We start from the raw sequence: 13,391 nt of genomic DNA, 5'->3' as shown, positions 1-13,391 counted from the left end.
TTCTTTTCTTCAACTCTCTCTTTCTTCCCTTCTTTTTTTCAAAGAAGGCAAACACTAGCAGGTTTCTTTGATAACAGAGTTACTTGTCGCGCAAGACGAAGACAATTCCGAGTCCTTGAGCAGACCCGCGAGAAACTTCATGGGGAGAGATACATGACTCCGCAATAGCCATCATGAGAAATAATCATGTGGGAAAAAAATTCCCTTTTCTTTATATCACTGAAAAGAGTTAAAATGACTATTTGGAGTGTGCAATTACCTGCCTAGGCCATGGTCAATAAATAATAGCAACAAGAATAGTTATGGCTGATATTTGCTGAGCCTTTGCTATGGGCCAGACTGTTCTCATGGTTTACATCTCTCATTCATTCAACACTCCCCACAGCTCTTTTATAGTGGCTGGTATTTATTCCCATTTTACAGATGGAGAAATGGCAAATCTGAAACCAAAGTTCATGTCCATTTGTTGTAGCTCAGGGATTCTTAACTGGAGGTGATTTGTGCCCCCTCTCCTCCAGGACACACCATAGCAACATCTGGAGACATTTTTGGTTGCAGCTGTTTGGGAACATGTTACCAGCATCTAGTGGGTGGAAGCCCCCAATGTCTCTAGTGCCAAGACGGAGGGAACCTGCCCTAGAGTTTGCACAGTTAATGGGGTCTTCTAAGTCTCTAGATTTAGAAGGTGTTACGAGGAGTTCTAGCTTCTCCTTAATCCCAGGGAAGCAATTTATGATGCCCTCCATGCATCTTTGCTGAATCACTTCATTTTTTCTCTTAGAAAAAGTCTTGGCGAAGAAGTGGTATCTTCCCAGGAGCCACTAGTTCTGTGTTTTTCTTCCAGGTGATTAGAGCTCTCTTCCTCTTCTCCCCTGTGAGTTTCCATTGTCCTGTCCTCGGACTTCCAGGATGCTAAACACAGGAAACTACCAGAGAACAAAAATACCACTGCTGTGATTCAGTCAGCCTTGCTCCTTTGTCCTTCTGTTATTTCATGTTAAGTGTCTTAACTTCTCTATAGAATTCCTGCTTGAGTAAGTGGAGACACATGGCAAGAAAGAGAAGCCCAGGGTCAGGTCTCCCCAAACCTAATTCATGGTTCTGGTAGGGTGGCTGGTCTGCCGGGCTGTGCACTCCGGTTCTGTGAATGTCGCTCTTGGACAAGGGCTTACCTTCCTCTGACCTCAGTCCTGTTATCCACAATTCACCCTCAAATCTCACATCGCGTGAGCAGCTAATTTATCCAGGGCCATGCCAAGCGTGCAAGCCTTTCCTTAGTGGCCTTCTTTGAGCCGCTCCTTCCGAGGGGCTTAGTTCCAAATCTCTGATCTCAAGCCAGATTAGAATTTCAGAGCTAATGATCAACAGCGCATCAAGCTTCTTTCACGTTCTATATCCGATTCTACTCAAAGCATGGCGGGTTTTGTAGGAAAGAAGCTTCCAGGAAAGAAGCTATTAAAAAAAAAACAGAGCTCTTGTTGTTTTTCTCTCTCCAACTTTCAGCTCCTTTACTTACCTAGTCAGGAGGCAACTTGATGTTTCCTTCCGTTCTGACAAGTGCCTTTGCGCTGCCTCCATGGAGGATCAACACACAGAGCGCCATGCTGTGGGGATGGCACATTGCCAGCCACTGTTGGGGGCGGGGGGAGTCTGCAGAAACATAAGGAAAGTCTTTACCCTTGGGGATTTCTCACTGTGGTTGGGGAAATGGGACATATGCACACACAGGGAAGATAAAATAACTAAATAAGAGGTAAACGCTAACACGAAGCAATAATCCAAGAGGTGGCAAGAGGTATGTGTACTTAAAAAAAAAAAAAAAAAGAGATGACCCATTGTTCAGGAAGAAGAAAGTATGCCATGATCTGGAGTATTCTGAAGTCTTCAGGTAGAAGATGAGATTTGAGGGAGAAAACATATGCTCAGGCAATGGAGAAAAGGAAATGACGGTGTATGTCAGAAGCTGGAGGGAGGACATGCAGGTGGGTTTGGGGCCCCTCGTGCTAACCCACCATAGTGCAGGGGGCATCAGGGAGTGTACAGACATAGGCTTAATGGGGTAGACAGGGACCAGGATTCAAGGAACTGAAAAGGTCACGTGATAGGAATTGAGCCTTATTCCATAGGCAATGGGGAGTCATGGAAGCTTGCCTCCAAATTAAGATAGCTTCCTAACTACCTTGACTTTTACTTGTGGCCCCCATCCAATCCATGTTCCGAAAGGCAAATGGACTTTTTCTTCTAAAACAAAAATCCGACCTTGTTGTTCCTTCCCTTAAAGCCATCAGTTGGTTTCCCGTGACACTTAAATAAAACCCACAGTTTGTACTTCATCTTCTGTGATCTTGTGGGATCTTGGCCCTCATCTCATTTAAGGCTTCTGTTCCCCTAGGTCACCATGCCCTAGCCACCCTGTCCTGCTTGATCCCACAAATCTTATTTCTACCAAGGAACCCTTGGCTTGCTGAGCTTCTGGCTGGGACCTTCCCTCCTCTGGATTTGTCAGGGGCCAGTTCCGTTTCCATATTCCACTTCCTTGAAATGTTGTGGTTTTTTCTGGTATATTCTTTTCATAGCTAAATTGTCTTGGGGGCACCTGCGTGGCTCAGTCAGTTAAGAGTCCAGCTCTTCACTTCGGCTCAGGTCATGATCTAGGGCTTGTGAAATCGAGCCCCACATCGGGCTCCACATCAATGGGGAGTCGGCTTAAGATTCTGTCTCTCCCTCTGCCTCTACTCCTCCCCACACTGGTACTCTCTTTCTCAAAAGTAAATAAATAAAATCTTTAAAAAATTATCTTACATATATATATATATATTCCTTCTCCACTAGGAACTCTGTCTTGTTTGTTCCAAGTTTATCTTGAGTTCATCCTAGTACGTGGGGTGGTGCATGGTATAAGTTACAATAAATATTTGTTGAGGGGACAGATGGATGGGGTAGAGATTGACACACAAAAATGAGTTATGGAACTGTTAATATATTAATTAATTCATCCAATATTTCTTGAGGTCTTCTCTACTAGTGGCCGAGGATAGAGTGCTAAAGGAAATGGATATTCCCTGCCATCATGCTGCCTCCAGATAAGGGGGCCAGCATTTAGCAAATGATGTCAAATGGGGGGATGCTACGGGAGAGGAGGTGTAGGTTGCTCGGATAGTGTGGTGCAAGGAAGCCCTTCTAGGCCATGGAGTGGGGAAATCTTCTCTGAGACCCACATCATGAGAAGGAGTTAGGTGAAGAAGGAGGTGCTCCAGGTAGAAGGAATGGCACTTGCAGGCCAAGGAGATACGAGAATATGGATGCACCCCCAAGAACCAGAAGACGGCCAGAGTAGCTGGCATGGTGTAAGGCTTGAGAGAGCAATATCATGAAGTCACTGAAGCTATTGGCACCAAAATCCGAAGGAAGCGATGAAAAGGACCTGAAATTTTATCCAGATTATTAAAAAGCCACCGAATGAGGCTTGGGATCAAATCTGAGTTTTCCAAGGATCTCTTTGGCTTTTGTGTGGCTTGTGGATCGTAAGGGAGCGATAAATGGGGTGATGAGCTCTCAGGCAGTGGCAGTAGTCCAGGTGAGAAATGATGGTGGTGGTGATAGAAGAAAATATTCCTATTTGGGAGATATTTTCCTATTTGGGAGCCAAGGGGTCTTGCCTTTCTGCCTGGGTTTCCAGTTCCTAGGAAGCAGATGGATAGCTGGGGTCACTGGCAGGGATCTGCACATTCCTGGAAGGAAGGTGAGTTCCAGTTGGGGTATGTTAAATTTAGATGTCTTGAGATACTTGAGTTACCATTTATAGAGATGTCACACTGGACATAATAGTCAAGGAATGACATGATGGCAGTCAATTCCACAGGGTGGTAGTAAGAACAGCAAACAAAAGACACAAGGCTTGTTGACCTCCCCACTATACTTTTTTTTTTTTTTTTAAGATTTTTTCTTTATTTATCTGACAGAGATCACAAGTAGGCAGAGAGGCAGGCAGAGAGAGAGGAGGAAGCAGGCTACCTGCAGAGCAGAAAGCCCGATGTGAGGCTCGATCCCAGGACCCTGGGATCATGACCCGAGCCGAAGGCAGAGGCTCAACCCACTGAGCCACCCAGGTGCCCCCCCACTATACTTTTAAATAACCTTCTCCTTCCCCACAAAGGCTTAGCTGCAACCCTAGATATTAAAAACGTGGATCAAATCCCAATCTTGAGTAGGCTACCAGAGGAAAGGACTTTCTGAAAAGAGCCTGATTCCGTGCTCATGTTTGCACCAAATTACTGTATTTAAAGAGAGAAAATATGATTTTACAAATTATGAAAAACACCATTAAGTGTCCTTTTAAAACCGTAATAGATTCTCCCCTGCAAAGAACATTTTCACACTGCAGAAATTAGTATAAACGTTGCTCTATTTTATGGCATAGGGAGACGAGGAAATGTGGCTACCAGGTTTTTATTAAACTCTGGACAAATTGGGGAGGATGTTTCCTGCTATTTGGAAGAGATGACTGATCTTGTTTTGATTTGGAAATGGTGAGGGGGTGCGGAAGGAGAGCTGCAGAAATGGCTTAAAACAGCTCTGGGGTGTATTTGGCAGGAAGTGTAGCGTAGGTTTTCTTCATGGGGAAATTAGGGGGAAAGGTGACTTTTACGGCTGAAATTAATTTTACTGCCACACTAACTAACCCTCTTCCTCCTTCCTCCTTGCTATCACACAGAGATAAAAAGGTGACGAGAAATGCCTTTTCAGACACCGTGGCTTCTCCTAGTGCTTGCGGATTCTGGCAGCCAAATGTTAGGTTTGTAAATATAGCCCAGAAAACTGCAAAGCTCCAAACAGATACATAAAGAATGAAGAATCTGATTAAGAAACGAGCATTTATATTTTTACTGGGTTTTACTTTTAACATAAAACATCTTGAAAAAAGTTTTATGATTTAGCATTTATGAATGACTAGATTTTAAGAGAATTGTAATATTTTTTTAGGGTATTTCAGCTCTATGAGTTATTTCTTGTAGATTCAGATAATGACATTATAAATCTTTCTGTGGAGGCAATTACTAAGGCAGAAATAGCCTATTCCCCATTGGCTTTTAGGTTCAGCTTACTGACATATTACAAGCAGGCTTACCGTGGTCATTAAAAACTGATCTGGGATTTATTGTACCTCTTTAAACTCTCAGTACTTTGAAAAGTATTGAACAGAAAGGAATACAAAGTGAAGTTACAAAGAAGGCCAGCAAGGCAATCAGGAGAAAAGCAGATTTAATTCATCCATCCAAAACCACCACAAGTATCGTGAAAATATCTGAAATTGGAGCATGAAGTTTTTAGCAGAGGCAAGGACACGCTGGCTAAGTACGGATTTCTGTCTGAAATAGTTTCAAATGTAGTGTTAGGATTGAGAGTTAAAGAGATATTGGTGTGCCATCTTGCTCGAAGGATCAAGTGGGTTTTTTGACCTTATGGGGAAGGGATGCAGCATGCAGGAGAAGTATGCGGAGAAGAAGAATTGTTTCTGGCCAGCAAGGCGTCCCCTCCACTGCAACCAAGGCCACTTACATGTAGGTGGAAATGAATAAGAGCTTTCCCGTAGACATCTGGATTCCCTCATTATCATATTCACTCGGAGTCATGGGTCTTGACCCTCTGCTTCTCCCCAGATGATATCGGGATACCCTTCCTGGGAAAAGATATGCCCAGCAATGATCTAAACAGATGTGTTCTATCAGCCCAAAGACATGGAAGTGAGAGAAATCACAGGTGGAGACAGGGCCAAGCAAGAAGAAAGACTGTGTGAAGAAATTTGTTGAGGCTCTCCCCTAGACACCCTAGAAAGCAAGGCAAGGCATTTACTGGGAGTGCACGAAGGAGTTCCATCTTTCCAGAGTTGCTTATCAGACTATGTGGAATGCTCCCCCGCTTTTAAAAAATTTTTATTTATTTTTAAAATTTATTTTCAGTGTTCTGGAATTCATTGTTTATGCACCACACCCAGTGCTCCATGCAATACGCGCCTTCCGTAATACCCATCACCCTGCTCACCCAACCTCCCACCGCCCTCCCTTCCAAAACCCTCAGTTTGTTTCTCAGAGTCCACAGTCTCTCATGGTTTGTCTCCTCCTCTGATTTCCCCCAACCCCCTTCTCCTCTCCATCTCCCCATGTCCTCTGTGTTACTCCTTATGCTCCACAAATAAGCGAAACCATATGATAATTGACTCTCTCTTCCTGACTTATTTCACTCAGTATAATCTCCTCCAGTCCCATCCACGTTGATACAAAAGTTGGGATTCATCCATTCTGATGGGGGCATCATACCCCATAGTATATGTGGACCACATCTTCCTTATCCATTTGTCCGTTGAAGGGCACCTTGGTTCTTTCCACTGTTTGGCGAATGCAAATCCAGAGACAACTTGAAAATGCTTTTATCCCCTTGCACAAGGTACAGGTGGGAAGTGTTGGGTTGGTTTATCTTACCATTTGAGGTTTCCTTAATGTTACAGACCAGTAACTTGTTCATCACCTTTAAGACAATACATCATGAAAACCAAAACCAAACCCCCCACCAAGTCCCCACGCTGTTCTGTTTGTCTCAAACCCTGTCTCCTGTGGTTGGCTTCTTCCCATGATTCCCCTCTTGACTCAGATGCCACTGCCTCTGTGAGTCGTTTCCAGAACTCACGTTCTACCCCAGGCACTTGGCATGACACGTTTTTTGTTTCTTTACCGAGTCAACAAACTTTTCCCATAAAGGGTCACAGAGCAAATATTTTAGGCTTTGTGGAGCACCCAGTGTCCCAACTGCTCATACTCCACTATGGCACAGAAGCAGCCAGAGATAAGGTATACACAGTGTTCTAATAAAACTTTCTTTATAGGAACACTCTGTGAGCTTTTGTTTGGCAAACCCTGCTTTCAGAGAAAGTAATGTCTGAAGTTTTCCTGTGGGTTTATTTATTTTTCCAGATTTTTATATATCCCTGTGTTCGAATTTGAGATTCATGAGGACAGTAATATAATCTGCTGAGATCACCACTACATCCTGAGCACAGAAAAGCTAGTACCTATTAGGTAGTCAATAAATACATGCAGAGTGAATGAGCCAAAAATCTCTTGAGTGGTGGTTGTGCTATTGTATTGTATGGTTTTGAATCACAGTGCAAATCCATAGTGTCTTTGGAAAACAGTATTAAGTAATTTTTTAAAAAATTGAGACCTTTGGTTTGCTTGTAAAACAAAATGTTGGCATTAAAATATCTTGAATTAATTTGGCATTTGCTTTATGGTTTAGTTCAAAGGCTTAATTCAGAGTTCATTCAGACTGGATTGAATCAGACTTAAAATCTTTAATCCATAACACATTGTTAGATAGAGTTCATGCAAATAGTCTAGCTCATGGAACTGGGTTGTCACCTAGTATGTAATCTGTGATGCCATCAAAGGGCACTCAGCCCTATAGAATGGTATGAACTCTGGTTCACTCAATCATTTAATAGAGAGTTCTAGTTTACTGTGGTGTGTGTGTCCCTGGCCAGCCAGTCGGTATGTTCAACCGTGGAGCCTAACATAGCCATTCAGATGGAGTGGTTTTGTTTTCTGACAGCTTGGGATGTTAAAATTTTTCCCATAGTTTCAGGCATATTCTTTATTCCTAATCCTGGTACATCCCGAACTCTTATTGTGTGTTTTTCCCAGTTCGACTTCCCGTGTCTGTGTGGTGGTTATGGAAAGCAGGTGGAGTTGTTTGAAGGGGGTATCATTCCAACAGAATTAATTTGCAGAGCTCCTTGGCTGGAAATCTTCATGTAAATGTAGCTATTTGTACTAATCGTGTTATTTCCATTTGTGAGCTGGTCTAGAAACCAACATTTGGCATTTTTTTCAGAGCAGGTTTACCAGACTCCTCATCTAGGTGTCACTGAAGAGTTTTGGATTGGCTGTTAGCAGAAATCCCATGAGGTATTGCAAGACCCCTCCCTTTTCTTGGATTCAGTTCACCATTAAGAAGACTAAATTTGCTAGAATGGAAGAGAGAATGTTGCAGCCCTCCAAGATTCACTTCTGAGGAAAGCTCTTATGGATCTGAGCTCTCCTAGACAGCCCTCTGAGCCAGCAACCATGCTCACTGATTTGCATCTGACCAATAATAGGATTTTGCTATTGCTGCTCAGTATCATGTTCATTTATTTTTTTATTGACTTCAGACATTTGGAAAGTCACTGGTAGGTCATAGAAGATGAAGAAGGAAGGGATATCATGAGTGTGAGCTCAGTCTGGACATGATGGTAGAGGTCATGTGTTGATTTTTATCTTCCTATCATCCCATTGTAGGCTGGGAGTAGGGTTGACCTCTCTTTTCTCATGCCAGGTGTTGTGCTAAGACTTTTAATTATGATTGTCTACTCTATGAAATATGACCCAGAACGGGCCTCACATCATAGAACTCTATGTGGATCACTCTGCTAGGTCCAGACATGCTCCTCACTAGCTCAGCTGTTTAGAGCCTTTTCTGTAATTGACAAGTAGACATTGAAGACAAAAAGTCTTCTTTCCATGGGAATCTGTGAGCTTCAACAGAAGCTTCTGGGGGACCGGGGCTGTGGGGTCATTTTCTCTAACATGTTGAAGAATGCATCCACACAAAGGTAAGCAGGGCTAAGATGGAGGAAAAGAGGGAATCCAGATGCTATCAGTTGAATTCCGGACCTGCTGTCCCCAAATTTAACCCTGCCCCTGGACTTCCCTACGATATGAGTCAACCAGTCCTCCCCTTTTTAACTTAACCCTTTTAGGTTTTCTGCCATTTGCAACCAAAAGAATCCTGGCTAATATGGCTCTTTCTGACTGTTCTGAACTTTAAATTGCTCTGCACGCCAACAGCTTTGTGATATAAATTTTTACTCTAGAAAATACTTTTTAAGCTATTTAAGCTTGAATGAACATTCTGTAATTTTATTCTACATATTCATTTTTGGGGATCTGTACAAAATGTAAAAACCATTTACTTGCCCATGAGAATCTCGTATTTTCATAAAACAGCTTCTTAATTAGAGAGGTACATCAGTCTTCTTGAGATAGGGATTCATTTGATTTATTTGGAGTAGACCAAGTGTGTGCTTAAAACAACAGAAATGTCCCAGGTAGGCCTGGTTGAAAACCACAACTCTACAGGTTTCATGACTTTTTAAAAAATATTTTATTTATTTGACAGACACACAGCAATAGAGGAAACACAAGCAGGGGGGAGTGGGAGAGGGAGAAGCAGGCTCCCCGCTGAGCAGGGACCCCCCCCACCAACGTGGGGCTCTATCCCAGGACCCTGGGATCATGACCTGAGCTGAAGGCAGAGGCTTAACCCACTGAGCCACCCAGGTGCCCCATGACTTATTTTTTTAATAGTATTTATATTAAGTCCTGGATTCAGACCTTACAAATTATTTTGACTCAAGTCTCTTCCTGATAGTCTCAAGGAAAACTCAGCTTGGGTCATGTGCCCATTGAATAAATATTCACTGTGGCCAGAAGAGAAGAAAGCTCTATTTAGTGTGACCTGGGTCACCCATTTGGAACATAAGAAGCCTCACTATCTCCCCCCATCCCCCTGCCCCACCACCCACAAATGAATTGGATAGGATTTATCTGTAGGATGGAAGAGAGCGGTGCCCAAAGAACAGGATGTTGGAGAAATGAAGTAATACAATTGAGGAGTAGCCAGATGGACGTGATGCGAAGGGCCAGGTGAGGGGGAAGGGGGCAGTGACCCCGGGCCTTCTCCAGGCACTACTCACCCACCCCCACCATCTGCATTTGTTCACCAACCTTCAGTTAGAGGTTTCATGGAGGCTTCATTATGTATGTGTGATTAAGTCATTGGCCATTCATACTTGAACTCCACCTCAGGCCCCTCTCCTCTCCCCTGCAGGTTGGGGTGAGGGGCAGAAAATTTCAACCCTTTAGACAAGGTTAACCTGGTTAACCTGGCAACCAGTGCCCCCATCCTTAAGGGTTTTCTGAAAGTCACCTCATTAACATAAAATCAGATGTCCTTGGAAGGGGTTGGTTATGAATAACAAAAAAGACACTCTTTGGACTTTATGACTACTCATTGCTTATGAAATTCCAAGGGTTTGGGAGCTGGGTGCCAAGAGCAGATACATATGTCTTATTATAATTCCCAATATCATAGCTTATTATCTTGGCTCAAAACTTGGGCGTGGCCAGTCACACTCAGCTCAGACCTTGGAACCCAAAGTGTTGTAAAGAGGAACAACGTAGGTTGCATTAGCCAGTAAGGAAGAGAATCTTATATGAGATAATTTTTGGACTCTCAGGTAAGGCAGACCTGTCTTCTGCTCCTTGAAATAATTCTGGTTTTGCTGTTAGCATAATCGCTGAAGAATTATCCGGAGGCCAGGGGCTTATGGCCTCTCTCTTTCAGGAATTATTTGTTGCACGTGAGAAGTCAGGCTACTCTGCTTCTCCGTGAAGTTCCTCCCTTTGATTTTTCCTTCTGGTTTGTCCCTGCTGTGGAAATGACAGATACTTTCATGCAAGCTTTCGTTCGGTTTATTTTTTCTTAATTTGGTTTTTGTTTGGTGCTCTTGATTTTGCATATGTATGAATTAATATATATTCTTCCTGAATCATTTTATTTCACCACATGCTTTGGTATTTTGGAAAGAATAAGTCCCATCAAAGTTGCCTAAAATACACTTTTCTGTAAAATGCATCTAATTTCTCATTCATGTGTATTATAGATTTGGAGCATTAGGGGATGGAAGAATGCCACCCGCTCCTCACCCCCAGGGAGATGGCAGAGGTGCACCATCCCATGGGGCTCTGAGAAGCGGTGGGGGAAGGAAGCGGTGCATTTGCAGAATGTGTTCTGTTTTCTGTCTCACTTACACCGCCTTCTCTCTTCTCTCTAAGGTGGATATTTCTTCCTTGGACTCACCCTTTTAGCCTTTAGACTTCATCTGTCCTGAGATCCTCCCTTTCGTGTAGTCACAAGTGAGTGGAGAAATACCCCAGTAGGGCTTCTTCAGGACTTCCATCGGTCCCCATCCCCTTCCCTACAATGCGTTCCATTGTACGCATATAGCAGGGCTGCCTTACGACATGGGAAATTCTTCAGTGGAGCAGACACAGCAGTGAGAGTAAATAGATTTGCAACCCAGGTCATGGTCTTTGATTTTAATATGATGCTTGTTGATTGTTCATTGAAGAGGAAAACAAAATGAGAGACTTGGAAGCCACTACGCCAACACTTAGTATGTCAGCATCCTAAGTCCTGTTTTCTGAATTTATGTATTCTTCGTATATTTCACAAATACTCATTCGCAACCCCTTGCCCAGCACACTTCATCTGATGCCACTTTGTGTAAGAATGGCAGCATCCTTGCCCTGGTGACGCTCGTAACCTAGCCGGGGAGGCAGCCAAAACCGAGGAACACAGAGGATTGGTAGAAGGGTTGTGGGTTGTGCTTACTGCTGTGATGGAAGCAGACAGGATGCTGAGAGAACATTGGGGAGGGTGGAGGGTGCGCAGGGAAAGCCTGCCAGGGGATGTGACCTTCCATGGGGTAAGAAAGAGCAAAGGATTGCAGGCAACGGATGCACGTGTGAAAGGCAACCGGCCAAATGACAGCCGGAATAAAGCGAAAATTCCCCAAGCATATTATTCACCAGCAATTGGCATCGTATGCCGCTGATTGGCTCAAAAGAAAGTGGCAAGAGGTCTGGAAACTCAACCTGACAATGCCGTCTCGGTGCCAGGACGCTTGCGTGTGTGTTTGCTCGAGCGGTGCTGTTGTTCCTCTAACTCCTTTCCTAATGCCGTCGTGCAGCTGCCTCACCTGACGCCAGTAGCTAAAGGAGGCAGCAGCTCTGGATCCAGGGAAACAAAGGGGAAGGTTGCCATAGTAACAGAGGCCAAGGAGACCGGCTCCTCCTCCTGCTCACCAGAGTCCCTCTCTCCAGGGGAGCCTGTGGAGCTGCCCTGGGCCACCCAGGCCCTCCCAGCTGTGGGGCGGGCAGGCTCTGTTCCCAGCACTCAGTTCGTTTGCTAACCACACCCCTTCTGGCAGCTGGGGAGTGTTACCCAGACCTTAGTTGCTGAGCAGAGAGAAGAGAAATGAAAACCCGTTGGAGGTCTCTAAAGTGGATCTATTCCTTTGGAATCATTGCACATTTTTTCACAATCGCTGCCCCTTTCTGTCTGCATCATCAGTGTCCGTGCATAGAAATTAGGCATCACCCTGTGTCTGAGACACCGACCGTACCCTGACTCCTTTGGCCGGGCAGAATCCTAGTGTTCCCTGCAGGCCTGGGGTATGAGTAGTTGCCCAAAGTTCTATGACACATGGCTGTTCCCACTGCTGAGAAGAGTGATTTTTTGAAATATTCATCATGTTCTGATCAATTTTAACAGATCATGGTATCTGTAAAAAGATAATACTTGACAGCAAATGAATTGAAGCTGTTTTAATTGGACTGAAGCTCCCTTGTGAGAATTCAATGTTTTTTTAATTGACATTTCCAGGAATCCATCCCAGAGAAGTTGGGATCTCCTGATGAAATGCCACCCTCGCCCATCTTTGCACGCTCAGAAATGACTCCTGTTTCCAAGTGAAATGAAAGTCTTCAAATGGTTTTTCCATTCTAGTCCTTGGTCGTCTTGATTGCTTCTCTTTTAGATACTACTTGGCCCGTCATTGCTTATGTTTTCCGTTGTCCTGGAGATGCAGTAAAGGGACATCCGTTAAGAGCACAGAATTTGGAATCTGGTGGAACTCTGTTCTGAGCGGAGCTCAAACAGTTACTGTTTGGGGGTAGGTGTTGGCCAAGTTACTTACTTTTTGACAGTTGGTCCTCTGTAGAATGGGTATAATAATGGCATTTATTGGGCACCTGGGTGGCTCAGTGGGTTAAGCATCTCCCTTCGGCTCCGGTCATGATCTCAGGGGCCTGGGATTGAGCCCACATTGGGCTCCCTGCACAGAGGACTGTGCTACCCCCACCGGAGGACAGCAGTTAGTCCCTCTTTCTTCAGATAGCTCATGGCAACAATAAAAAATGATTTGTATTTATTATAACAATGTTACTTATTATATTTATTTGTTATTTATTATAACAAATGTTAAAAATTCTTTGAATTTAATTCCATTAGTTAAGGAGTTTATTTCTTCTTCATTCCAATTATTCACAGTAGGACCTTTTCCCCAGTTTCAACTTTGGTTAGGATGGGAATTTTAAGAAAAACAAAATTTTAAAAAAAAATTTTAAGAAAAAAAATTTATTTTGTGGTAGTCCACATTCCAGTGTCCTCATATGCCTCAATTAGCAAAGTGCTTTTTTATTTCCTATTGCCCCCAATACCAGGGCTCCTAT

This window comes from Mustela erminea, chromosome 7, assembly GCF_009829155.1.
Source record: "Mustela erminea isolate mMusErm1 chromosome 7, mMusErm1.Pri, whole genome shotgun sequence".
NCBI classification, from domain to species: domain Eukaryota; kingdom Metazoa; phylum Chordata; class Mammalia; order Carnivora; family Mustelidae; genus Mustela; species Mustela erminea.
This window is presented reverse-complemented; position numbering follows the sequence as displayed.